This window comes from Belonocnema kinseyi, chromosome 7 (genome assembly GCF_010883055.1).
Source record: "Belonocnema kinseyi isolate 2016_QV_RU_SX_M_011 chromosome 7, B_treatae_v1, whole genome shotgun sequence".
Lineage (NCBI taxonomy): Eukaryota > Metazoa > Arthropoda > Insecta > Hymenoptera > Cynipidae > Belonocnema > Belonocnema kinseyi.
Genome location: NC_046663.1, coordinates 68,223,753 through 68,250,595, shown reverse-complemented (window position 1 = coordinate 68,250,595; position 26,843 = coordinate 68,223,753). Strand labels below are relative to the sequence as shown.

Sequence of the window (26,843 nt, the reverse complement as noted above, 5' to 3'; positions counted from 1 at the left end):
GTGGGGAACCTTACATAACGACTTCGTGAGGATTTTCGCTTGGGGTGATTGCTAGAGAGATTGCTCAGCAACCTGGGTCGGAGCAGTGTTGCGGAACGAACGTGTTATTTACATAAATAACACGAGAATTCTGAATCAATCTGAAAATTCTCTATTCCTTCCACACATTACTCCTTTCCCTTGCCGAATGAGTCACGCCTACACCGAAAGGGAAATGGCTTAATGGTGTAATAATAATAAAAAAAAAAAAATAATATTCTCCAACTTAATCTTCTTATTTGATAAATTTAAATAATTGGATTTTTAGAAAGTATCTACGCATGATTGTGCAATTTTTAATTTTAGGCTTTTACATTTAAAGAATACTAATTTAGGTAGATTCGCCATGTAAGGACTTAAATTTAAACATGTTTATTTCAAAATCTAAAAATGTGGACAATTTCTGATAAAATGACCAAATTTATTAGAGCAGAGGACTTAAAGCTAAGCAATTTAAAAATAGTCAAACATTTAAATTCGATTGAATGTAAACCAGTTTTTAATTAGAATCGGAAAAATGTGGACAATTTTAAATTCAAAGGTTGACAATTGCATAATTTCAAATTAACATTAATTTTAATTAGCATTAAGTAAGATCATATTGATAAACAACTGAGTCATAATTTATAAAAACAACTCATAATGTAAACTCTGTATCAATGATTTTAAACTAGGAGTCACAAGTTTATGATGATACAGATAATGTTGTAATCTATAAGTAATACGATTGCAGGCATTACCCCTCGTAATTGAAAATTTATTATCTCATTTTCATCAATCATTTACTATATTTTTTATTCACTTTCAGTAGATATTGAGCAAACATTGTCGTAGAGAAAAAATGTACTGCTAGAAACAATTAATTTGTGGTGTGCGAAAAATAAAATAGCATTAAATCAAAAAAATATTAGTCTGAACACAGACGAAATAATATTTTCTCGATCCAATAAATAGTTGAATAAAGAAACTTAATTGTCTATAATTAAGCACATTTTCTTAAAGCAAGAACCATTTTTTTGGATCCAGAAAATATTGTATCGATCCTATGCAGTTCAGACCAATATTCTAGGTATTTCAAGTCTCCAGGTGTCCCCACCTCTACCGCGAGTCATGCGATGATTTTTGTCAAGCGACGTTCATTGGCTGCCCCGGTCTTTTATCGATGCACGCGCTTTCAGCATGTGTACATCATTGCATTTGCGCATCATGTATGCGAGCGTTTTTCAAGTGTTTTTGTTGAGGCACGAATCGGTCAAAAACATGGAGCACGATGAAAAAGGTAATGGAATATTTTGAAAAATATAACATTTCCTTGAAATAGTACAATTTGTCCACTAAAAATCAATAAAATAAAATCAATCAAATAAAATAAAAAAAACGACTCAAATATTTCTTGGAATACTTAGTATTGTAGCATGTCGTCACGATCAGGATAGGGTAGGTGAAAATGTCAGGAAGGTTAGAATAGTTGGTACACCTTGACATGGGATTGCATACGCCTTATTGCAGAAAATAGTCTAAACGTAAAAATAAGTTATAAAGGCCTGAAAAGTAATATTTTTCAAGTGTATGATGCATTTGCACAAATCTGATTAATCCCCTTATTCGGCTGAAGACCTTTCAGCTTCACGAAATACAATAAACTATCCGAAATTTGAGGTTAGAGTATCCGATTCTAAAAAAGAATGACAAAATAGGGCTAAGAAAATACATTCTACACTTGACAAATATTATTAACTGTACATTTGTTACTTACTTTTACGTTTAGAATATTTTATCAAAAAATCTGTCGATCTGCCTCTGAAGCGGGCGAGACCACACAGGGATTTAGAAAATGTTTTGAAAAGTTTTATTTAATAGCATGTAAGTTCAAAATATTGTCTAAAGGTTTATCTGAAAAGGCTTACGTACCTAAGCTACGGTTGAAATAAAAATGGTATTTATTATGAATTATATACATGATATTTGAAAAGTACTGATAAGAAATATTTAGAGAACACTTTGAAAAATATTTGTGTAAGAAACCGTTTCTTTATCATATTTTTTCATACAATCAAAGATATGTTCAAAAAGAAGAAAATCATTTTACATTAAAGAAAAATTTTAATTAAAACAAAAAACCATTTCTTTGACTCAAAAGAAATGTTTGCGCTTCAGAGAAACTTTTCTTTGGCTGAGAGCCATGAATTAATTTTTTTCTTTGATTCAACATTTTCAACACCTTTAGGTTATATTAGTATGTTTCACCTGAAATTGGTATTTTTAAACAAAAAATAATTATTTACCTAAATCTAGTAAGCTTCAACAATATCGAATTGTGTTAGTGTTTTTTATCAGAAATTGATATTTTTATTCGAAGATCATTCGATTTCAACGAAGATTCATCAATTTTAAGAATTTTAGGTTACGTTTTCATTTTACATCGAAAATAGGGCTTTCACTTTTAATCAAACGTTTCGTTATAAATCTCATGGAAGATTTGGAATCTTTGAACAATTTTAGGATTTGTCGGCATTTGATACCGGAAATTGGTACTTTTAATAAAAAATAATTCAAATCTCTTTGGTTAGGTAGTGTTAATTTATTTTTACTGGAAATCGATTATTTCGAACAAAAAACATTAAGTTTAAAGGAGAATTTTCATCAATAAACAATTCGTTATTTTGTGATTTTAGTGTTCTTCGCTTGAAACTACTATATTGTCAATAAAAAATCATTATATTTCAAAGAATATTTACAATAATTAAACAATCATAGGTCATTTGAGCACTTTTCGCCAGAAATCGGTTATTAAAGAAAATCACTTGGCTACAAAAACTTAACACGAAATTTTAAACAGCTTGTTATGTATGTTCTTCATTTGAAATTGGTATTTCCTGTGTCCTCAAGCCACATGCAAGTTTCGACGGCTTATCGAGATTTTCCATTGCGGCGGTTATTTAACCTATTTGTTAAATAAATATACTGTACATACAGTATATTGTACGAACAAATTATGTATTAATTATAAAGTTGAGATATCAGTTTTAAACAATTAGCACAAATATTGTTCTTACTTTTTATTATTTTAGATAGTAGTTTCGACGAGATACAACAATGTTTTATTAATATTAATTCTATATTTTAATTGAAAAATTGTGTGAAGCGAAGCAAATAATAATCGTGCGCTTGTATGTTTTCTAATTTCTTTAAATAGACTAGTGAGTTTTCTGCGTTATTTTCGAAAAATTTCCGAGAGTAATATTTAAGCACTGTCGAAATTAAGGTCTGTAAAACTGTATTCTACATCAGTTGTGTAAAATAGAAAGAACGATTTTCTTATTATCTATTTATAAATGTTGTTAAATTTCGACCAGCGCCAATTATACTTTTTATGAGGGTTTCCAATTCGCTCAAAACATCCTACAGTGCGCAATTTTTCCGTGATGAGTCGACTAGTTGCACTCTACAATTATTAACAACATAAAAGCAACAACGAAGACGAGTGGCATGAAATTGCTGGAGGCAAAAGAGACTGTGAAAGTTTCCTACCATATATATGTGCCATAAATCGTGGCTCGCATCGTAAATCAAAGAAGAATTTAATGAAACATCCAGCACCATCGAATCGACATTAAAGACCCGCGTAAAAGTTGATAACTGTCCTTGTTATATTGCAACCACTTGTCGGGCTGTAATATTGTAATCGTCAAGTTTCATCGTCCTTGCAAGATTTGCAAGACTTGCACGCCTCTAAATCTAAATTCTAAACATGCCCTCCTTCGCCTTCGGCCGAATAAATCTTCTCGATCGATCATATAATTCCTAGCACCTCGGTAATTACCCCTAGCATTATCAATCAATTTTCAATGATAGCTCGTGCTGTTAGCGCGAAAATCGTATTTGAATCATCTCTACTCTCGCTATATGTAGAAAATTATACTTAATTTATTGGAAAGTTAATTTGCTACTTGGAATATAAACCATATTCTTACTGACAATAGCAATCATCTTTTTATAATACCTTATTATTTGAGGTCATGTACCACTTCCCAACTTCTACCTCACCAACATTTTGTAAAACAAATTTTTCTCAATTCTTAAATTTTAGGACAGGAGCGCCGTTCATTAGCACCTTTTATTTAATTTATAAATAGTCTGAGGCCTGAACTTTATGATGGTGGCAGTAGGTCAGAGAAAATCTAGAAATCGATCAGGGAAATGTCAGGGATTTTTACAAAAATCTTGAAAAAGTCAGGAAATTTCTATAAGAGGAACTTTAAATAACTGTCAAGGGTAATGAATTTGAAATTTCTACATTTCAATATGAATGTTCTTAATCCGTTTATAAATGATTCTATGTTAAAACTATTACAAGATTAAAATGTTGATGCTTGAATATGAATGGTCAGAGAAAATAAAAAATGGATCAGAGAAAAATGAGGGAATTTCGAAAATAAAGATTTCCGATTACCCTGATATAATATTCTTGTTAGTATTTAATTAACCGTTCACATATATTTATATTTAATTTTTTGTTGCAATTACTTCCTCCGGACGATTACATTGTCGGCATAAGTTTCATAATTTGGTTGATTGAAATTAATCTTCTTTTAATTAAAAATTAGAATTTGATATTTCCTCTTTTTTATTTGAAAATCCAACTGTTTGATTTAAAATTAACTTTCTTGTTCAAAATTCAACTGTTGTAGAGAAAATTCGTCTTTGGGATTGAGAGTTAAAAAATTTGAATGAAATTTTCTTCTTTCTTGACTCGAATTTTTTAGTTTTGTAAATTCTTCTTTTTGATTGGAAAATTCATAATTTTAGTTAAAAATTAAATTCTTTGCTTGAGAAATGTTACTGCTTTTTGACATTTTCTTTTTTAAATTAATTGTTCTTACTGAAAATTTTACTTTTCCATTTTTTAAAAAAATTGATCTTCGTTACTTAACAGCTAAGTTATTTGTTTAAAATTCATGTATTTTGTTGAGAATTAATCCTTTTCGTAGACCATTAAACCTCTTCGCTTAAACTTCGTCTTTTCGGGTTTAAAGATTATTTTTCTAGGTAGAAATTTCATCTTTTTTTATTGAAATATCAGCTATGAAATATTCAAATGCAACTATTTTTGCTTGACGTTCAATCATTTTTTGATGAAGTGATCTTTTATGGTAGAAAAGTATTATTTTGTGGTTGAAACGAATTTGAAAAATTTCAAAAATAATCTGGAATTGTGTTATTCCGTTTATAAAATATTCTATGTTAAAATGTTAAAAACCAAAATTCTGGATTTTGGATATTAAGGCCGGTGAAAATTGAGAAATAGTCACAGAAACATGGAGGTATTTTGAAAATAAAGTTGTGCGATTACCCAGCAATAATGTGTAGAAGAAATATTCAAACCAATATTCAAATATTATGAAAATTACCATTATATTTGAAGCGTATATTTTTAAATATCAACCACTGCCTACGATTTTTTAAAGTATTCTTAAAATTATAAAGTTCTTAAAAAGGATAAATTAAATTAAAATTAATTATTAATTTGACAATCGGGAAATCGTGGCTATTAATTATACACAACAATCATATTAATGTTAGGTTCTTAACAGAACAAAAATTGCTCTAAAAATGAATGCCAACTATTATCGTACAACTTTTGCTCAATTTTCTCTTGAACTTCAATTCAGGAAAGTCTTTAGTAATTTACCGCAATTACTACAGTCATTATCGTACAGTCGTAAATAATCCAATGATCAATATCCACTCTCCATTGTCTGCATCCTGATTTTAATCACTCCTAAAATTTCTCTTATAACTATATCAAATAATCACCATATTCTGGTTTTACAACTGACTTTCTTCCTGATTTTAACTAATATCAGTTCTGTTTCAAAACTATTTGTCGCTACACTGAAACTTGTATTTAAGAAGTCCGGATTTATGATTTTCCGAGAATTGATGTCCTCGGCAGTTTCGTAATAAGAGGATATGAAGCAGCAGGAGAGCAGTATCGTCAGCGCCATGTCACAAGTCGGTCTTAAATCCAAGTTCCAGTGTATTTTTAACACTTTTCCTCTTCTTCATCACAGGTCATCACCCAAAGCTTGTACCCTTCATAGCGGCGCCACAAATATGAACACCCTACCCCTTTTAAAACAAAACCTTTTTTTCTTCGATTTCATTTGATAAGCACCTAAAATAAAACATATCAACATAATATCGAGCATGATATTTTAACATACTTCACAGCTCGAAATGCTTTAAAAACAGGGGAAATATGACGATTTTTTACGAAAATGGGGAAATAAACTGTTTAAAATAAAATTCCTTTATTGCTACCATTTCGAAGTCAATATAAAATGCTTATGATTTCAAGTAGAAATGTATAGCATTTTCAACAAAATAGTTAAATTAAAAAATAAAAGTAATATTTAATAATTTTCAGCCAAAAGAAATTAATTTTCAACGCAAGACTTGAGTTTTCAAACGCAAAAGATGAATTTTTTAGAAGATACTTGAATTTCCAACAAAAGAGTTAAATTTTCAACATAAATTATGAATCTTCAACAACAAAAAAATGAATTTCTAACAAATAAATTCAACTTTCAACAAAGTAGTTGAATTTTTAAAGAAATATCTTAAGTTGCAAACAAAAAATACGTATTATCTAGAAAACTGGTGAAGTTTCAATAAATAAGATGAAGACCAATTTTTTAAATTTTAAACGAAAGATGATCAATTTTCAATAAAAAATGAAATAGTTAAATTGGCAGTTAAGAAAATTGATTTTCAACCCTAATGGACGAATTTTCAAGAACATAGTTCAATTTTTAACCAAAACGACGGATCTTTAACTAATAAAGTGCATGTTTCACAAAGTTGTCCAACTCTCAACCAGTTCAATTTACAAAAAAATATATGAATTTTGAAATAAATTGTTAAACTTTTGTTAAAAACTTAATTTTTAACATAAAAAGAACTCATTTTCAACCAAATAGTTACATCTACAACCGACAAAAAAAAAAATTTTTAGCTAATAATTAATTAATTAAATTTTCCAAAAAGAAAAATAATTTTCAACTGACAAAGAACGAATTTTCAAACACATAGATATATTTTTAAACAATACAATAAATATGCAAAAAAGTAGTTCAACTTTCGACCAAGTAGTTTAATTTCTAACCAAAAAATATGAATTATCAATAAAAAATTTACTAGTTAAGGTTTCAACTTAAAACGATTAATTTCAAATAATAGAAAAAAACAAACTTTAAACAAAATAGTTTAATTTCAAACCAAATAATCGAATCATTGACCACTTTACAAAAAAAAAGGAGCAAGGAAATGGTACCTTTTATAGATTTTGTTTATTTCTCATTTTTTATAGTTGTCCATAAAAAATTATACCTCATTCTTGCAGCTTTTCACGAAATTAAATCCGATCAAGAAAATATATATTATAAGCATTAGTAATTATTTTGGCCGAATATGACAAAGTAAAAAGTTGAAACTGGATTACATTTTAAAATTATTTTTACTGTAAAAATGTGAAACCAAATTCGACCTTATAGATATCTAAGTGTCAAAAATCGGAATAATAGCGAACGCATAATATTACAAATTTGAACTACTGCCCAACGGGAAAAGTCTAAATCCAGAGAATACGGAATGACGATGAATCACGAGAAAAAGACTAATTTATCTTTCACGTCAAACATTACAGTAACACCTGTGATAAGAAAGTTAATCTCAAGATCGCTATGATTGCTCATATAGATTATTATTATTATTATTATTATTATTTGTTCATATTCCTTCAAGAAGATCGATTATAAGTTCCATTTTTCCCAAAGAAAAAAAAAACAGGAGTTCTCTTAGAACCGGGTTTTGGTTCTAAGGGTGCTAGTACAACAGAAAGGAGCCTCTTTTGCTGAAATACAAACCAAAATAATAAATTGTTCCAAAGGAACCTTAAGTATTAGTTCTGATAGAAACTTTTTATACAGAACTCATTGTATGCTTCGACTCGCATCGGAGATTTTACAGGTTAATGATACATCTTTTACTTTATAATATAGATTGAATAATAATGCACTGGAAAAAATGAAATAAAGAAACTAAAACAATACAGATAAGTAATTCTTGACAGGAAGATAATCCACATGCGATATGCCATTTTTTAAGGTTATGCTGGATATCCGGCATTTTCAACTGCGCAGTGCTGGAATAACGCGGACATCTCTGGCATGCGCAGTAGTGATTTCTGTGTATTTTTAAGTTGACACATAGGACTACATAACCTAAAAAGACATAAGAATCACTACTGCACATGTCAGAGATATCCACGTTCTCCCACCACTGCAATCGCGCATCTATCGAAAAGCGCGGGCCTGTTTAAAACTTTACAGCATACACTTGCAATATTACGATCGATTGATGCAACCACGAAAATATGTATTGTCTCCTTGTCATGGCAGCGGCAGCCAAATCAAGGATTTCTTGAGGCGTCAGACAATCTAAATATTCGTAATCACTCAAATTCGTTTCGGACATTTTGATTTCTTTTGATTGTGTAGTTAAAAAAAATGCGTTCACAGCCTCGCATTCTTGCACTTTCATTTTCAAGTTGTGTTTATTTATGTGATTGTGCTTGCAGCATTTCAACACGCTCGATACCCACTGCGTTACTAATCGAAACCGTTGTAACAACATCAAAAAGTGCGTGACAATGGTTTGAATTCTATTACGCAAAGTACAGTAAACCAAAAATGAAGGTTAAAAGTCTACAAATTCCCAGCTTTCCCGTCACTAGTGTGGAAAAGTATATTTTAACGCACGGACACATCATCGATCGTGGAATCGACCACTTTTGCTGTTTAGCGCCAGGGTCCCAAAATTGCATTTCCAACACGGGAAATGCTGAGTTTCATAAAAGATTTATAATTAATTAACGCATAAAACGAGTTTTATTATATTAGTGTTTCATGAAAAGATTATATTTTTCTTTACCAGGTTAATTTTCCTCAAACAAAGTATAATCTTTTCTTGTTTTCCTCTCTTGTGTCGTGCCTCGGTAATTGTGGGAGTGCTAGTGAATCGACAAACGGAATAAATTGAATTCTCATTAGGCCGATAATTAGCTAAGAAGTCATTTAATTGCTGCTCTTCTTCCCGGAACACGCGTGAGTCTTGAGAGGAACAAGGAAGATTAAAAAATAAAGAGAAAGAGATAAGAGATAGAATTTTATAATGCCGTAGTTATGCCAGTAATGATAGGCCTCTTAAGTCTTAATCGCGATGTATCTTCAACCGAGATTAAACTCGTAAGACTCCTTCTATTTCTTCATATTACTTTTCACAGTGCTCATAAATAATCTTGAATTCTATTACAGAAAATCAACTTTTTTCTTACTCTCGCGTACGTATAGTACTTTCTCCCATACTTTCTTTATCTTTCTCGCATTACCATCAACAATCTGATTTCGTCAATCTTTCTTTTATCATTCGCACTTTAGTCCATAAATGCAAAATCATATGAAAATTATTGAAATTAATTCCTTTTTCTTCTCATCGACGTTTTTATTCTCGGGAGAATTGATAGCATTAATTTTTGTATGATTGATTATTTAATCGATTTATAATTTCTAAAAAATAGTTAAACTAAATTCACTGTTCTAGTATTTTTAAATTTACTACTTATATTTTAATATATGCAGGAAAACATAGTTTTAAATTGCATCGTTAAAATGTAAATATTCTGCATAATTTTCAAGGCAATTTTTCTTAAAGACCGTACTCTTGAATCATTTAAGAGCGGAAGAAAAAAATTGAATTTCGTTGCATTTTTAACGACGTCAACAAAGCTGTCGAGTTTCTTCTTAATGCCCGTTTAGTGTAGTCAATGATTTTCCTGAATAATTGTTCAAAAGTCGTTAAGTGATTTGTAACTGGCATCCTTGTACAGAATGATGGATTTCTCTTTAAATTAACGTAATTCATAGTCCGATGCATATGCATGACGGATTTTACGTTGATACATAGAATACGAGATTTACATTTACATAATAAATAATTCTATTTTTTAGTGGAATAAAGTCCAGTCTAATTGATTGTGAAAGACTTCAATTTAGAATTCATTAATATAACGAGGAGCAACTTACATGCACCCTTCGGACTTATGTTTGTATTAATGCTCCTTCCATTAGTAGATAATTACCAAACATGTAGTATGTTAAAATAATAAGAAACGCTTTTCAGCCATTCTCGAGAAAAATGTCTTTAAAAAAATCCATTCCCGGTTTAACCAGGCGACAGCACTTAGAGTCTGCAACCGAAAAGTTCGAGCTCAATCCCTGCTGTCGGCATTTTTTGTACACATTTTTAATTCCATTTTCTACATTTACATTGGCAATTAAAATTATTTAAATCAATCCAAAATATTTGTTTTTAACCATTTTTTCTCATTATTATTATTTTTCAGCATTATTATCATGGCCTCGCGCTTTGCACTTAAATTAATTCACAATATAATTATATACAGAAGCTTACTTAACTAAACTGCCGAGAAACCTCTACTTTCAAGGACATCATTAAAGGTTTGATTTTAGATTCAAAATTAATTTAATTTACTAGAGTTTACTATTGTTTACTTTTGTTGGAAAATAAAAATTTTATAATAAAAAATGTATTTGATGAAACTTGGCTAAACTTTAGGATTAAGTGATTGAAGTTTACAGTATAAATGGTTTTCCAAAATCTTAAACATTCATAAAATTACCACATATTAAATTTTAATGATTTTTGCAGGTACAGCGTTTAATTTATAAGTCTTTTAAATGCAATCAAAAAGAAAAAATTCAAGAAGGGGTTCAACTAAATAAAAAAAAGAAAGATGTTCATTGAATTTTTCGCTTAAAACGATACTTTTCATGCTTAATTATTCATGCGCACCGAGAGGCACAGTGGTTCGAAACCAAATAACTTTTAGAACACAATTCTAAAATGATCTTGTTTTTTTTTTGAAAAGTTTACCGTTAAATTTCTAATAAAAATATGCAAGCGACATTTTTTATGTGAAAAAAATGTTTACAAACGAATATTTTTCCTTGATTTTAATAAAATTAATTTACAATTGCAATTAAAGAATGCTAAATAAAAAAAGAAATTGGAAAAAATGCTAGTAACAGGAATCAAGCGCGGGGTATATGAATGCAAACTCATAACATTACACCGGATCCAACTGGTAAAAAGTTATTCAGGTAAAAATGCTGGAATTAATTTAGGTATGCAAAAAATAAATATCGGTAAATGTAAAATAAAAGAAATTGTAAACCTTTATTTTACTCTTGCGGATCGTCATTTTTTGCCAACATTACCATCAGCACTTTTACCTGAATTAATTTTTCCCCTTTCTTTTTTCTGTGCACGTAATGTAAGTGGATTTTTGGAAATTCTCTATTCTCGATAATAATTGAACACTTTATCGTATTCCAAGTTAGATAGTAATTTATTACTAGGAGTAGTATATGGATCCAAACAAAATGTCGAAGGGTGAATTTTTTTGTAAATCAAAAAACTTTCTTCTATTATTATAAATACATTTAAATATATAATTTTTTTAATGTGTCTTCATATTTTAATTGACCTGATATACTGTTTCCACTCCAAAAGATACTGATCTTCATATATTGAATTTCCTAATGCTGACTGTGCAAGAAACTATGGCTTCTTAAATGCTCGCATTCTTTTCTATGAAAAAAGCACGGATTCTCTGTCAGGACTTTTTTTCTAATCCGTTTAACAGTCTGCTTCTACGCAAAAATAATAAAAATAAGAACTACTTCTCACTTTTCAGAATAGTTAAAATCAGAAACGTAACGTAAATAATTCAAGAGAGCATATAATATATATATATATTATGAAGAAAATGGATATAGCCATTTGCCTCTCTCATGAATATTGCAACTAGAGTGTTGCGTATTTTACGTTAAATAAATATTATTACACACACTTATATCGGCACCATCAGGAGAAATTACGAAACAGAAATCGCATAAAAATGTGGTACAATCGCCTGCATTTTCCTCCACACACCTGCGCGAATTCAGTCGTGAAATGATTTGAATCAACTGCACTCGAGTCATTGAATTAAATACCTCCTTTTACGATTGGTTTCCTCACCACTGGAAAAGGCATTTTCATTTTCTCTTGTACCTGCAAAATTGAAATTGGATGCAAATTTTCACTTTCCTCAAAAACAATGGTTTATATATGCCGAAATGCTTTATTCATGAAATAATTTTTTATTACTAATTCAAACAAAATTTGTCTAGTTTTTTATGGTTTATACCCAGGCGGAAAAATTATATATAGTTTATATATAGTGTGAAGTTTTATATACAATATTCATTTGTTTTATACAAAAAAATGTATAAAACAAATGAATATTCTATATAAAACTCCACACTATATATAAACTATATATAATATTTCCGCTTGGGTAATGTGTATGCTTGAAAAATATTATACTTACTACTTACTTAATTTATCTAAATTGTTTATACAAATGTTTGTTTTCATATTACTCTTGCCTGAAAAACAACAACAGCGTAGCGGAAACGCGCATTGCGAGGCAACCCCCGACACTGTTACTAAACCATGTACCTGAAGTTCCAAACGTTCAAATGAACGAAAATTTGTACTGATAATTATATAAACTATAAAAAGGTCTAAAATGTTTGTTAATTTACGTTGGAATTCATTTATTATTGAAACAGAATTATAATGCACATTTTAAAATGCATTTGGAACAATATTGATGGATAAAATAAAAAAGGGAAAAAATATTTAGTTCATTTGAACGTTCGGAACTTCAGCTACATTACTAAACCGAGAGACGGGTGTATTTTATGTTAATTTCACGACTCTCGGAATATGCCTGAAAATAAAATTAAAATATTAAAAATCTGAATTAAATTAACAACATTTTAGTTAAGAACTTAATTCTTTCATAAATATTTGACGTAGATTAATTAATAGAAATTCAATGATAGTCGTCGCCAAAAATAAAAACTTTGAAAGCAGTCTTAAGGTTTTTTTACTGATATCTTTATGAAAATGTGCATCAATAACATATTCAGTAATCATGCAGACTAAACTTAAAGCAAACTATTCTGATGGTTTTTATGAAATTCCAATGCATACTTTTGTAATTCTAGCAATTATAAAACAAATTTACACAGAAAACTAGATATTTCATTTTGTTTCAGGACATTTTCTTATAACTCATTTTGAACTTCAGTTATGTTCGCTCTCTTAATCAAATGTAAAATGTGAAAAGCGATTTAGAGGAACTTCAGGCAAACGAGAAGAATTAGATAAAATTCATCATTCAAGGTGAATTAGAAAAATGCAAATGATTTAAAAACAATTTAAAAATATAAAAAAACTTCAGAAAATGTAGTAACATTCAAATGAACTTAGAAAATTTCACGGGAATTCAAAAGAATTTGATTTGATGTCTGAGAAATTTAACAAAATTCAAGAGAATGCCGAATAATTTAAAAGAATTCAGGTTAAATTAATGAGAATTTAGGGCGAAAACCAAAAAATAATTTCAAATATTTTCTAATCCTACTAATTTCTAAATAAAAAGTTACTAATGACTACAAAACAATTCAAAAGAATTCAAAACGATTTAGAAACATTGTTTGAAATTGCAGAAATCCATTTCTTTCAGTGAAATTTGAGTTAATTCAGAGGAAATTAAAGGAAACGAGAAGAATTTCATGAATTTCATTTTAAAAAATCTAACTAAATTAAGAAACAAGCTAGAGAATTCAACATCAATAAAAAAAATTAATTGAATTGAGTAAAATTACATGAATTTACAAGAATTCAAAAGCATTTAAAAAATTCAGTATAGATTAATAAAAAATCAGGGCAAATTCAAAAGAAATTATAAAAATATTTAAAAATCTATTGAAATCTTTAAAACCCAATGATAACAATCTCATGGAATCTAAAATATTTAACAGCTCTTCGAAATTCTAGAAAATACCTCACTTCTCGCAAATAAATTCTTTATAATCCACTAAAATATTATGTAATATGGTGAAATTATATGATATTTCCTGATCTTCTCTTTGGTATTGTTCCAAAAAATGAACATCATAGGGACCAAATCTTGAAAATAGAGTATTTTAGGGACCTCAACTGAACATTGGGTAGAATAGGGGATAAGAGGCCGGTCTGTGAGGCCTGGATTTGAAATCATAGATTCAAATAGACTACGAAACTGATATAAAACAAGGTACTTCAACGAGTGATCTTGCACTGCATAAACCAGTGAAAGACAGGCAGAATCGATTCTCGCATCCTTTCCGGGCATCGATGACCGAGGTGGAAAACAGGTGCCCTCTGCGACTCGATCTTGTTCGCATTTTACAGTTATCTAGCCTGGTTCTGTCGCAAATATCGCCGACGATTTCCGATACATCGCCGCGGTATGTTATTTACTGTGGAATCCTATGCAGATCGCAGCTAGTACTAAACATAGAGTAACTTAAGTACCCTGTCCAGTAACATACACTTGCATAAGTAGCATGTACTGTGCGACGTTGTTTCGTCTTGCTTTACAGCGAAGACAAGACTTTTACACACGTAGACGTTATGAACATGTGGTTAGTGTCATTTTTTATTTGTCCCATTAATCAATAATTATAGACTTACACCATCTATGCATGACATCTTATTTTTATTCATATATTACATGTCAAATACGGAGAAAAGCTAGAAAGTATCACATTAGAAAGCATATACTTGTATGCTTTATATGTTTTAACTCTTACCGAAAAATAATTGAAATTGAATTGCAATTTCAAATTGTACAAATATCTGCCGAAAAGAGAAATTACATATTAAAAACTTTTTTGTTAATTTTGGAACTTTTTAAGGTAATGAACGATTAGCAGAAACTTAATTTAATTTGCTTGCAATAGTTTAAAAAATAATTCCTCATTATTCCGAGAGATGCTCATATCTCGTCAATTTCATTAAGTTGAAAGAACGGTAACTCTAAGGAACCTCTAATTTTAAAAGAACACGCTCTGATTTCTGTGCTTATAAAACTTATAGAGCCATAGAGTCCGTCGACCGTGAATTACATTCGTGTTAATCAGCTCTTGGTTTGTTTATTCTTATATGTGCATCAGCGTGAGTACGTTATAAAGAAGATTGCACTGGGCTCTGTAACGTCTTCTGAAACGAATCCTTGGCATTCGAAACGTCCTCGCAGAGTTTGCCGCAGAGGCAAGGGACCGAATCGACCGTAAACCTTTAATTAGAGTCGCCTTAATCAACTTCCGCGGTTTCTTATGAGATTACGCTAGTGTTCTTGGAGACTCTATCGTGCGCGTTAGCTCGAGAGGTTGGTTTCGTTTTTCCAATCATCATGCCGAGCTATCGCTCTCTCATTTCTATTTTGCCTGCGATGGAATTTGTAATCAGATTTTATTCTTGGCCTTGCAAAGTACAGTCTGAGGGTAGTTGATATACACTGTTAGAAATGTTCGGAAAATTCCGACACATTTAAGATACTAAAGTAACTAAAATTTACGAAATTTCTTTAAATTAAAGAAATATAATTTTTTATTTGACCGTTACATTTCTTTAAATGAAATAACCGTTTTGGTTGAAAACGGAGATCAGGTTAGGTTCAAATAAATATGCATTTTCTTTGAATCCAATAATGAATTATAAATAAATCAGCTCGAGTTCCAAGAAACTTGAATGGTCTATTTGTTCACCAGAGGAAAAAAGTTTATTTTAATACTTTTTGTGTGTTAATGAATTTTATTCTTTCCTAATTTACAATTCTTCACGAAAATTTAAGGTAAAAATATTCATTGTGAAGAAATGTGCACATAAGTAACAAAAATGTACATAAAAGCGAAGTTTGGTTGTGCTGTATAAAACTATGTATTTACACGGTAGAAGGCTGCTATGCTTTCTCCAAATCCCTATGATGCAAGGATGTCGCGCACTTCTTTATCACACTCGCATTTTAGTGATTTAAATTATTACTAAGAGCCGCACTATAGGTCAAATTGCATTTTTCTGGTTTAAAATCTAACATAACAAGAAATAATAGAGATAACTCAAAAGATTTGAAAAAATAAATAAATTTCATGTTACGTGGATTAAAGGAAAACTTGTAAAAGGACCTACTTTGCTTACTGTAGGGGTTGAAGTAAGGTGTGAAGTTGAGCATGTTTAAGAAATGGATGACCTTTTGCTTTTATTTTTGCTGAATCTTAAAGGGAAATCATGATATCGATACAATTTCTTTTTAAATTGTAGTAAATGTAATGCAGATTAAGGAAAAAATTATTAGGATACCATCGTGGTTAAAACGATTCTAGTAACCATTTCTTCAAAATCCTCAACTGTATGGATGGTTTCTCGCTATCATTATCCTTTCTAGGGATGGAAATGGACAGCGAGAATCTGAAAACGCGAAATATCGCAGAATAGAATTACAAATGGTTTTCGTGGGGGTTGAAAATTATCTCGACAACCATTTCTGCATTATCCTCTACGTTTTTTAAGCCAGTATTATTTATTTTTTAGTGTAATTTAGATTGTGTGAGAATATAGTATAAATCAAGCAGATTATTTATAATTCTACAGTAAGTATGACTTCACTATTTTTAAGAAATATGCGTTAACAATAATTTATATTTTCTTACTTTTTTGCATGTAAACAATATAGATATTATAATACAATATTATCTATACTGTATGAAATTAAAAAATATATTCATTAAGAAAAATTGTAACGTCGGAAATGAAAGTTGTTTTAACTATGTAACAACGTTGTAATAACATTGTAAAGACAATGCAAATATCCGCAGTCTGTTCATCTGAAAGTTTATTGAACTTTTTATAAACATTTATAGAACTATAATATTTATTTATTTATTATTAATATCTCACCAACGGCACCAGATAGAGCAAAAGACGTTTTATATTTGTAAAGAAATAAACAAAAAGTTCAATTTATAATAAACAAATACATATATATTATAATTTTTTTAATGTTTTTTTAAACGTTTAAAAACGTTCTAACGAGAAAATAGATGACAGACTGGACATTTTAAACATATTTATAACATTATTACAACTTTAAAGTAACTTTCATTTCTAAGGTTACAAGGTCAAAATTCTAACATTGTAACAACGTTGTACCAATAAATTATTAACAAAATAATATAATTAGCTCTCTCTCAAAATTGTATTAAATTAAAAAATATGTTTATTCAAAAAGAAAGTATTGTTAACCAATGGAAAAATAATTTTAAACACTAAAAATCTAGAAATAATGATGATAACGAGAAATCATCCATACAGTTGAGAATTTTGAAGAAATGGTTACTAGAATCGTTTTTACCAGCCATAAAAACCCTTTACCATGTTTTTTTTAGCGAATTTTCTTATTTTCAGCCACATACCCGTTTTTCAACCCCTAATTAAGGGTTTGATGGTATTCTAATAATTTTTTTCATCATGTGCATTACATTTACTACAATTTAAAAAACAATTTGTATCGATATCATCATTTCCCTTTGATATTAAGCAAAAAGAAAAGTAAAAGGTCATCGATTTTTTAAACATGCTCAACTTCACTCCTTGCTTCAACCCCTACAATTAGCAATATAGGCATTCTTATACATATTTTCCTTTAATCCACGTAACATGAACTTTATTTTTTTTTTTTTAATTTGTTGAGTTATCTCTATTCTTTCTCGTTATATTAGATTTTAAACCAGAAAAACGCAATTTGACCTATAGTGAGCCGTCCGCCTCCGAGTCTTCGCAAAAACTTGACAACACGCGTTCCGAAAGACGCGGTAACGGAAAATAATCAAAGTGATTTGTTCTGCGCAATATCGTGGCACATTAGTTATGTGGATTAAGAAAATCTTCATTTGATTCAAAGAAATAATTTGATTATTTCAAATCACTGACTCTAAAGAAATGATTTCTTTCATTGTTCCTAATAACTTTTTTAATAAAAAAATTTTGTTTTAAATCAAACAAATCATTCAAACAAAAATTTCTTTTAAATTAAAAAAAAACTACGTGACGACATTTATTAAATTCAAATAAATTTTCTTTTAATATAAAAATATTTTTATGTTGAAGCAAAAGAACCTAGTAAAAAAATGTTCTTTTTTTAATTTAATAAGAACTTTTTTCTGTGCGTAGTTGAATGGATCTATCCCATTTTTACACTACTAATAATACTGAAACAATAGAAATTTTTGAAATTTTTTGAAATGTTTTTGGCTATTCTTAAAAATATTAATCACATTAACTGAAAGCATTAGAAATTGAATAGTTTCAGACTGAAAATTTATAAATTGCAAATTTTCAAAGTTTCCAAATTTGAAATAATTGAGTATCTTATCCAATATCAAACCATTCCAAAATTTCTATCTTTAAATTCTTAACTATTTATTATTAAAATTTTGTCGGCTTCTAAGTCTCAAGTGAATTGTTTTCTAATTTCACTTCATATATATTTTTAAATTCTTGTTTTATTAATATGTATAATGTTTCCGAATGAATAATCTTTTAATTCTTCTGTATCCAAAATTAAATCATAAAACTATGCAGAGATATCTTTCGTTAAAGAAAATGGAACAAAAATCCTTGTTTTTCTTTTCTATAAAATTTGCAGCAAAATCTGAGGAAGACTTTCAATTGAAGCTTGGAATTAGGGATGACATTTATCTATTTCAACTGAAATAAACATCAATTTTCCCCTCTGAATCATTTGAAATGATACCCTCTTCACAACCATAATAACTGTATCAAAATATAGAAAATGTCTGAATTTCTGATAAATTGAAAGCCTATGGAAATTAATGGTAGTGCTTGAGTAGATCCAACTGAAAGAGCAAAAAGTTTCCAACCAGATAAATTTCTGCGATATGTGCACATATGGTATGCATACATTACGTGTAATTTTATTAAGTATGCATACTACCCAGTTCACAAACCGAAGCGGAAGCAAGCATCAGTATCAAAGTCGTTTATATCGAGAAAATTTAAAATAAGGGCTCAAATGTGATGAAAATCGCGCTCATTAAATCACTATCTTTTCAGATATCTTTTATTTTGCTCTTATATTACAAAACACGATGCAATTTAGTCTTTTTATAATAGGATATGAAGTCTTTCAGACTTCAACGCAAACCACTTTTATCATTACAGTAAATTTTCGAAACGAATTAATAATATAGTCTTTTATTACTTTATTGATCTTGTTGCAAAATCATACATTAAAATAAAATAACGGATTGGTATGATAAACGAGCGTGAACAATTTTTTATGAGCCTATGAACATCATGCATTATATTTAATGTATGACAAACGATTGGAACGACTCTTCGACATGCTAATTTGATCTTCTTGACGCTTTGTGTCGCATCATCCTAACGGTTATTCCTGCTCAAAATGTGACAAAATTCTTTTACTTTCGAAGAGATCTGCATTTTAAACCTTCAGTTTATTTTGAAGCAAATGGAAAGATAAATTACGAACCAAAAAAACGTTCCTGATAAGAATTAATAGGTACATTTTTTTCTCAATAAAATAATGTACTTTTGTATTTGTTATTGGATTCAATAAACTGATAATCTTCATCCGGAAATGCTTTATGGGCACTTTATCGAGTCTTTCTTGTTATCATTTCCGAATAAATCTGACTAAGTAGTGTAAATTACCTTTAGACTGATCGATGTCACTTGGAAAGTGACGAAAATCTATTTAGCTGAACCAGGAAGTTTTCTGGCAAATCAGTGAAAATCAATGATGTCGAAATTATGTTTAATTTCCTGTTTTTATTAATTGCAATAATATTGCGCAGATGCAATAGTCATTCAAAGCTTAAAAATTCGTGATAGGATTTTGAGAAAGGAATATAAATTTTCAATCTTTTCGAATGTTAACTCCAAAATTTAAATGCGAAAAGATTTCAAAATATTTTTGTTTAACTCTCTCTATATATACAAATTTCTTTTGATTTCCATTTCCAACTTTATTTTCTCTTTAACGTGTCTATCATTATTTTAAATAAATTTTATTTGTAAAGATTTAGTAGTTATGACATTGTTATCACACTACTTGCAGCAAACAATAATTACCTATGCCCGATAACTACTTTTTTGGGCAGAGGAGAGAAATTTAAAGTATTTTCCGGATATTTTATGATTATTGTTTTAGTTTCATTATGTAAATACAAATTATATGACAATTCTAACTTTTAGTTTTGCAAATTCATATTGCAAAATGCTTTTATCCGACATATGCGCAGGCAGATATTATAAATAGTTCTTTGGAGGATTAAGGATGAAGAAATGTAAACAAGTTTACATGTCTTCTTATCTACAACCTATCTTATCATGTGATAATAACAATTAGATTGTCTGACGCTGATTAGCGACATTCTCCCATGGCTCAGAAAATTGTTCAGGTCTAAATTAATTACTTTTATCATAATTATCTAAAAGATTGTTTTTAATTGTTTTTGGATATTTATACTAGATGACGGAAACAAAAGATTTATGTAAACAAACTGTCTACAGTTATGGAATTTTCCGTAAAATAAATTAACCCCTTTTTTCCACCTCGTTCAGAGGCTAACCTTGCGGAAAATTCCGTAATACAAGCCCTAGCGCTATATACTTTACCGGTTAGTTGTCGGGAAAATTCCGTAATACTAGTTAGTACCTTATATAAAATGAAAGCTTTTGTTGATTTATTTCGCTAATAATTTCTATGTATTGGACTCATCTGAAGGTGAGTTATAATTGTTTAGTATTTAAAAAACAGTTACTTCCGTAATTAAAATCTGTCACCAGAATATTTTTACATTAGGCTTTCGAATTTAACTCGATTTATTGCATACCTTATTTTTAAATCCACGGGGTCAATCTATTTATCATGATGTTCCTCTCCTCCAGATATGTATGTTCACTGTTCAAATAATAGTTTCTCAAAAGTCACTACACTGCCGCACATCCAAATTCAAAAAAAACCTGCCACAAATGGCATAAAGAACAATCGAGAGAATAAAAATCCCCTTCCACTGGAAAGTTTAAACTTGAAGTAAATGCGATAGCAGGAAGTGACAGTTTGAAAACAATCCTCTGTGTATCTTCCACTCACGTTCGAAACATATGACTGAACAGAATCGAATAAGTCGCCTGATTTCAAAAACTTTACCGACGGAGTATACATAAACAATCAAAAAGGAAATATGGTATTGTTCTTTCACTTATTCATCAGGGGAAATATTTGTTATTAAACATTATAACTCGAAGGAGAGTACTCAGCGACACGTGGTAAACGTCTACATGCCAGTTCCTGTGAACTGTCGGCACTGAACTGAACTGACATGTAACGGCTTGAGCGCTTCGGTGGTTTTCGCGGTCGGTCACATGACTTCCCGGAGACTGCTTCGGCCTTCCCCGGTGAACGTTCGGTATTATTCGAGATAGGAGACACCTGGTGCCTTCACTTTTCAAATTGAGCGCGCTTTTTGGGATAAACTGGTGCACGGAACAAATTTTTCTTTTGAATTTATGATAGCGTTCAAATATATTTTCTCAATCATAAACTCTGAGGTTTCATTTTTCAAATTAAGCGCACTTTTTAAGATAAAGCAGTGGGCGAAATGTTTTAAAAAAACCAATAGTAGCGAGACCAGCGAGTAGTCCAATCCATGTTCTTGAAATATTAACAAAAAGTATTGATCCGAATTTGAGCCAAATTGTTTAACAATTAAACATTTCCCGAGAAACCTAAAATTCTCAAAATTTCCAAAACGGCAGACTCAATTTCATATTTGGAAAAAAATCGTACCATCCATAGTTATTAACAAAGGATTACTAAATATTGTAGAGAAATTTAATGCGTTATTTTAAAGTCGGTGGTGAACGTAAAAATGTCAAATTCTGCAAAAATAAGAGATGAAGACATTTTAAACATTAAAAAAACAGTTCGTTTCTACTAGTTTCAACGAAATATCTTTGAACTTTATTAGAAAAAGAAGATGGGCTTCAGCGCAATGGGGTACCGTATTTTTTGTTCCCACCCCCTTTATCTTACGTAATATTTTCAACTAAATTTGTTTTGTGAACGTATTTATTATTATTTAGCGAAATTATGATTATTAGATTTATGATTAGAAAGCTTTCTTTACATTTACTGAGTTTAAAACATTTAAAAAATTACAATGATTTAAAAGGATTTCAACAGATTTCAAGGGGATTCATAGAATTTCCAAGAATTTAAACTATTTAAGGAATTTTCAAAGCTTTTAAACGTTTGAAGGAAATTTAAAAGATTTTAAAGATTTTATGGCATGGTGCGGTCCCAAAAAAAGGTGTCTGGCGGTCTTGACACTTTTTTCTGTCTCACGTTATTTTCCAGATTTTTTTGAAAATATTTATTATATCCTTAAAGATTTATATTTTTATTGACAATATAATTTTGTGTTCTGATTAAAAACCATTAAGGAATTAATTTAACAGTTTTACGAACGTTTTGGTGAAAAAATAAGGAAGACAGAAAAAATATGATGAGATCGAATAATTAAAAAATGTCGACTTCAAAGGAAAAAATTTGATTTAAAAGATTGTTTAAACTTTTAAATTATGTTCTGCTTTGTTTTTTATGGCAACGTAAAATTTTATTGTGAAGAAAAAATAAATTTCAAAGTATTTTATACATACTTTTGCAAAAATTCAAAAATAGCACATGACAAGAATAAGGTGTAAAAAGAGATTTTTGTAGAACTTTTTTTAGATAAATAATTTTGTCTTGTTAATTTTTTTCGTATCTTGTGTCGTTTGTCAAAAAATGTGAATTTTGGGTTTTCAGAAAATAAATTTTCCCTTTTTTTCAAGGAGCGGACAAAGAGTAAATATTATAAAAGTACTTTATACATTAAGACTAATCTAGAAAAAATAAAGAAAGAAAAAACGGTGGGATTTTCAAGAACCATTTTTTAACTTTTTTAAATTTTCCAACGAAATGTGACAGAGGACGATGAATAATATCAGAACCCGAAAGAAAAAGAAAAATACCTATGATATATTAAATATTTTTTGAAAATCTCGTTTTCAGTTTTAAAAATTCAAATACTAATAACTTTGTCCAAAGCCAAATTCCGGCACATCGATAAGATATAAGGATCATCTTATTCCCTTTGAAAAAAAGCATACTTGTGTAGATAATGCTTCTGGGACTTAATCATGGACTACCTGCGTGGTTTGAAATTAATTAGATCAATAGAATCAATTCACAATTTGGGAAAATCCCACCAGCACGAGTCACTGAAGTCGGAAAATACTAAATCATAATAATCCATGATCCATTGTCATATATAAATTTTCATAACATAGTGCTGACATAAACTTGGTTCCAGGCTATCTTAAAATTCAATTTCTAATGCCAAAGACATTCTAATACTGTGTAAATGGCCCCTTTGATGGCGACTAGAAAAATGTTCTGTGCGATAAGAAAGCGACCTGGCGACGTTAGGCCTTCCAAAACAGTACCCTGACGGCACCAGGCTCCGTCTGGATTTCATGGAATTCCACGGATTTTATTGGGTTTTAATGGATTGTAAAGATTTGAAGTGATTTTATAATGTGTCAAGGGGTATCAAGAGTATTTCCATAAGATCGAAGGAATTTTAATAGGATTTCCCAGATTTGAAAGGGCTTCTTAATTTTAAGGCCTACATTTTTGTAACTAATATTAAAATAGTCATAAATCCTTAAAGATGATTGTAGTATTCGCGCAGATCCTACACTTTGTACAAAGTGAAATTTAAAAACTGGAAAACTTTAAAATTGATGAAGTCCAATTTTAATGCCCGTAAAAATTTAATAATTCTAAAAAATACATTAAGAACTGTGCAATTGAAATTAGTTTTGTCTGATTAAAAAACCGAGCATAACAAAGTAAACATAAAATTAGTAAAGTTTCTGATTGAAAATTTCAAAATTAAGAAACTTCGAAATAATTAATGGCGAATTTAAGCTTTTGCAGCTAAACAACTTTAGTTTCAAGTCTTTAAAAATTAAACTATATCAGAATTGCCCATTCAAAACTATAATTTTAAATTGGAATTATAGGGTATCAGGAGGTATCATATCATCTAGTATCAAATGAAAATCAAAGTAATTGAATTAATTATATTACCAAGAAATGAGATTTCGGTCAAAAAACATTTACTGTCATTTTCACCTGACAAGATTTAGGGATTTTAAATATAAAATTAAACCTTTCATAGCTTCATCGTTCTAAAAACGTTGAAAATCATATGATTTCTTATTAGAAATTTTGAAAACATTGAATCCAATTAAGCAATTAAGCAATTAATCATGAAACTATATCGTGAAAAATTAAATTAATAATTTTCAAATTATGGAAAACGCTCTTTAAAATTCCTGATTTTAATATAGAGTATAAAAGTAATAACTTGAAAATTAATTATAAAGCATTTCCATGCATGCGGAACTTCTTCATGTTACTAAAAGTAACCATAAATAATCTTTTTCCAACTTTCAAATATGAATATTTTTTATAATTTTTCTCTATCTTCTAGTGAAAAAGAAAAAAAAAGAGAGACCTGAGCACACTTAGTTGAAATTTTAACGAACTCTCTTTTTCATATTAGCTGTCTACATTTTTTTAATCTCAATCAAAAAGAAATTTTCTATCCGTCAAAAATTACAAACCTTAATAATAATTAGCATACAATGCTCTTGTCCAATTCACAAGTCTATGTAACATACGTTCCCTTTCTCTCGTGATGAAACCGTGCGAAAATCTCCAAAATACTAGTCAGAAGACATTTCAAGCATCTTTTCTAACCTTAATTACTATATAAGTTTTTTGAGATAATGCAAACCATGTAATTAGTCGAGTCTCACGTTACTTTCCTAAATCTTAAAAGATTCAAGAATGATCAAGTAATATTACGATAAATTCTCGCAAAATTTTCTTCATCTAAAATCTAGAGAGTACACTTTTTGAGTTTTTTTTTAAATTAAAAATTCGTACTCTAAGAATTTTATAACTAGTGTCATCCAACTCAGACAAGCAATCTTCGGAATCTCTGGTCGGCAGATTGTATCTATACCTTTTCTACGCACGCGCCTTTAAAGCCGCCATTGCCATATTTCAACTGACTCATTAAGAATGAGGTAGCAATTGCAGACTTGAAAAATATTTTCAACTTTAGTTTCTGTTGTTCCAATATTTTCACAGAAGGATTGAACGTTATAAATCAACGTTTCAGAGGATTGCTGATTAAAGCTGATATATTTATATTTATAAATTAGATCTGCATTCTATGCCATTTTTAACGTGACTCTAAAATGAGCTCTATAATAAAGTGATACAGAACATTAGAGCAACATCGTGTTCTATCCACATTCAGTGATAAGCATTAATCTTCGAGACTGTACGAAGGCATGAGAATGATAAGGGGATGAGGACCAAAAGTGAAATTTAACAGGATTCTCAAAAAATGTTTTCTGCGATAGGTTTTCCAATATAACATTTTGATAAAATATAAAAGCATGTGTTCCCTGCAAATTTTACATTAAGGGGGTATTCTGGTCTAGAATTTTGAAAACTTCGATTTTTTGTGTGCATATTTTCAAAGCTTAGACTTTGGTGTAAACCTCCTTTATGTAATCCTTTATAGCCCCTACCAGCTTAATATCAAAATGTTGGGTTTTACTATTTTTAAAAAATTCAGGAATTTCAAGAAAAGGTGTGAAAAAAAAATTTGATTTTAGGCAGTCGCCATTTTGCAAAAAAAATTTTTTCATGTTCCCCGAATAAAGGGCTGTAACGGCATCCTTGCTGATTAAGAATTTCTTTTGTTTTTTTTTTCAGATCACTAGGAGGGTTGGAATCATGGTGACCAGGATGCACAGTTTTTTTCACACCTGTCTGTTTCCCCCAAATTTTTAATCCTTATTCAGTTTTCCATCTCATAAATTTAAAAACTGCGTATTTGTTTACGAAAATCACGAAAATATTGTGAGACCTTTTTCGTGCCTGCGAAATACACTTCATTCGCGATAAAAGGCCGGTTCCGGACATGATGGATTTGCACGCATGACGCAACCTGATAAATCTAACGTTCCGAGAGTGCGGCCCTCGCGCTAATTTTTAAGCTTGACGGAGCACAGTCGTCTCTGTGGATCCTCCCATCACGAAACTGCGGATTCCATCAGTTCTAGGAATGCGTAAACCGGGTGGTTAAAGTTCCGAAAAGGTGAACGTGACGATATCCTTCACACTGCGCATACTTATGTATTTTGATGCGCTGATTACGAAAATGATAGTGAAAATTAGCGACTAGGCGATTTTCATGGTAGAATCGCGGAAAAACCATAAAAAATGTGATTTTTTGCGTTTATCGCAGCCAATATGCAAAATCTCGCAAAATGCTTCCAACAAAAGTTGTAGATCTTACAGAAATACACATTTTTTGTGAATTACATTTTTTTGTACGAGTGATAGTTTTCCATAAAATTAGTGATACCTCGATTTTTATGAAAAAAACCATAAAAATCATGCTCTTTTCGTTTTCGAGTGTTAACCGTCCCTCCACGACGCGTGGGAAAAGGGGCAGGGGTGTGACATTACATTATTTCTTTGACCAGTCACATGGGTGCCTTCCCGCCCCCACGACGCGTGGGAAAAGGGGCAGGGGTGTGAC

The 26,843-nt window shown here is 30.0% G+C and overlaps 1 protein-coding gene across 4 annotated transcripts in view; it reads right to left on the bottom strand.

Annotated features, from left to right (window-relative positions):
* The window catches only part of LOC117177051 (protein cordon-bleu), a 249,412-nt gene that overhangs the window by 142,128 nt on the left and 80,441 nt on the right, over positions 1–26,843 (bottom strand). Inside the window, exon 1 of one of the 4 annotated variants that reach the window (XM_033367515.1) lies at positions 21,000–21,459. The exons of the other annotated variants lie outside the window; for them this stretch is intronic. The gene's annotated coding sequence lies outside the window, so the exon portion shown is untranslated. Of the gene's footprint in view, positions 1–20,999; positions 21,460–26,843 lie in introns of those variants that run through there. 4 annotated transcript variants of the gene reach the window in all.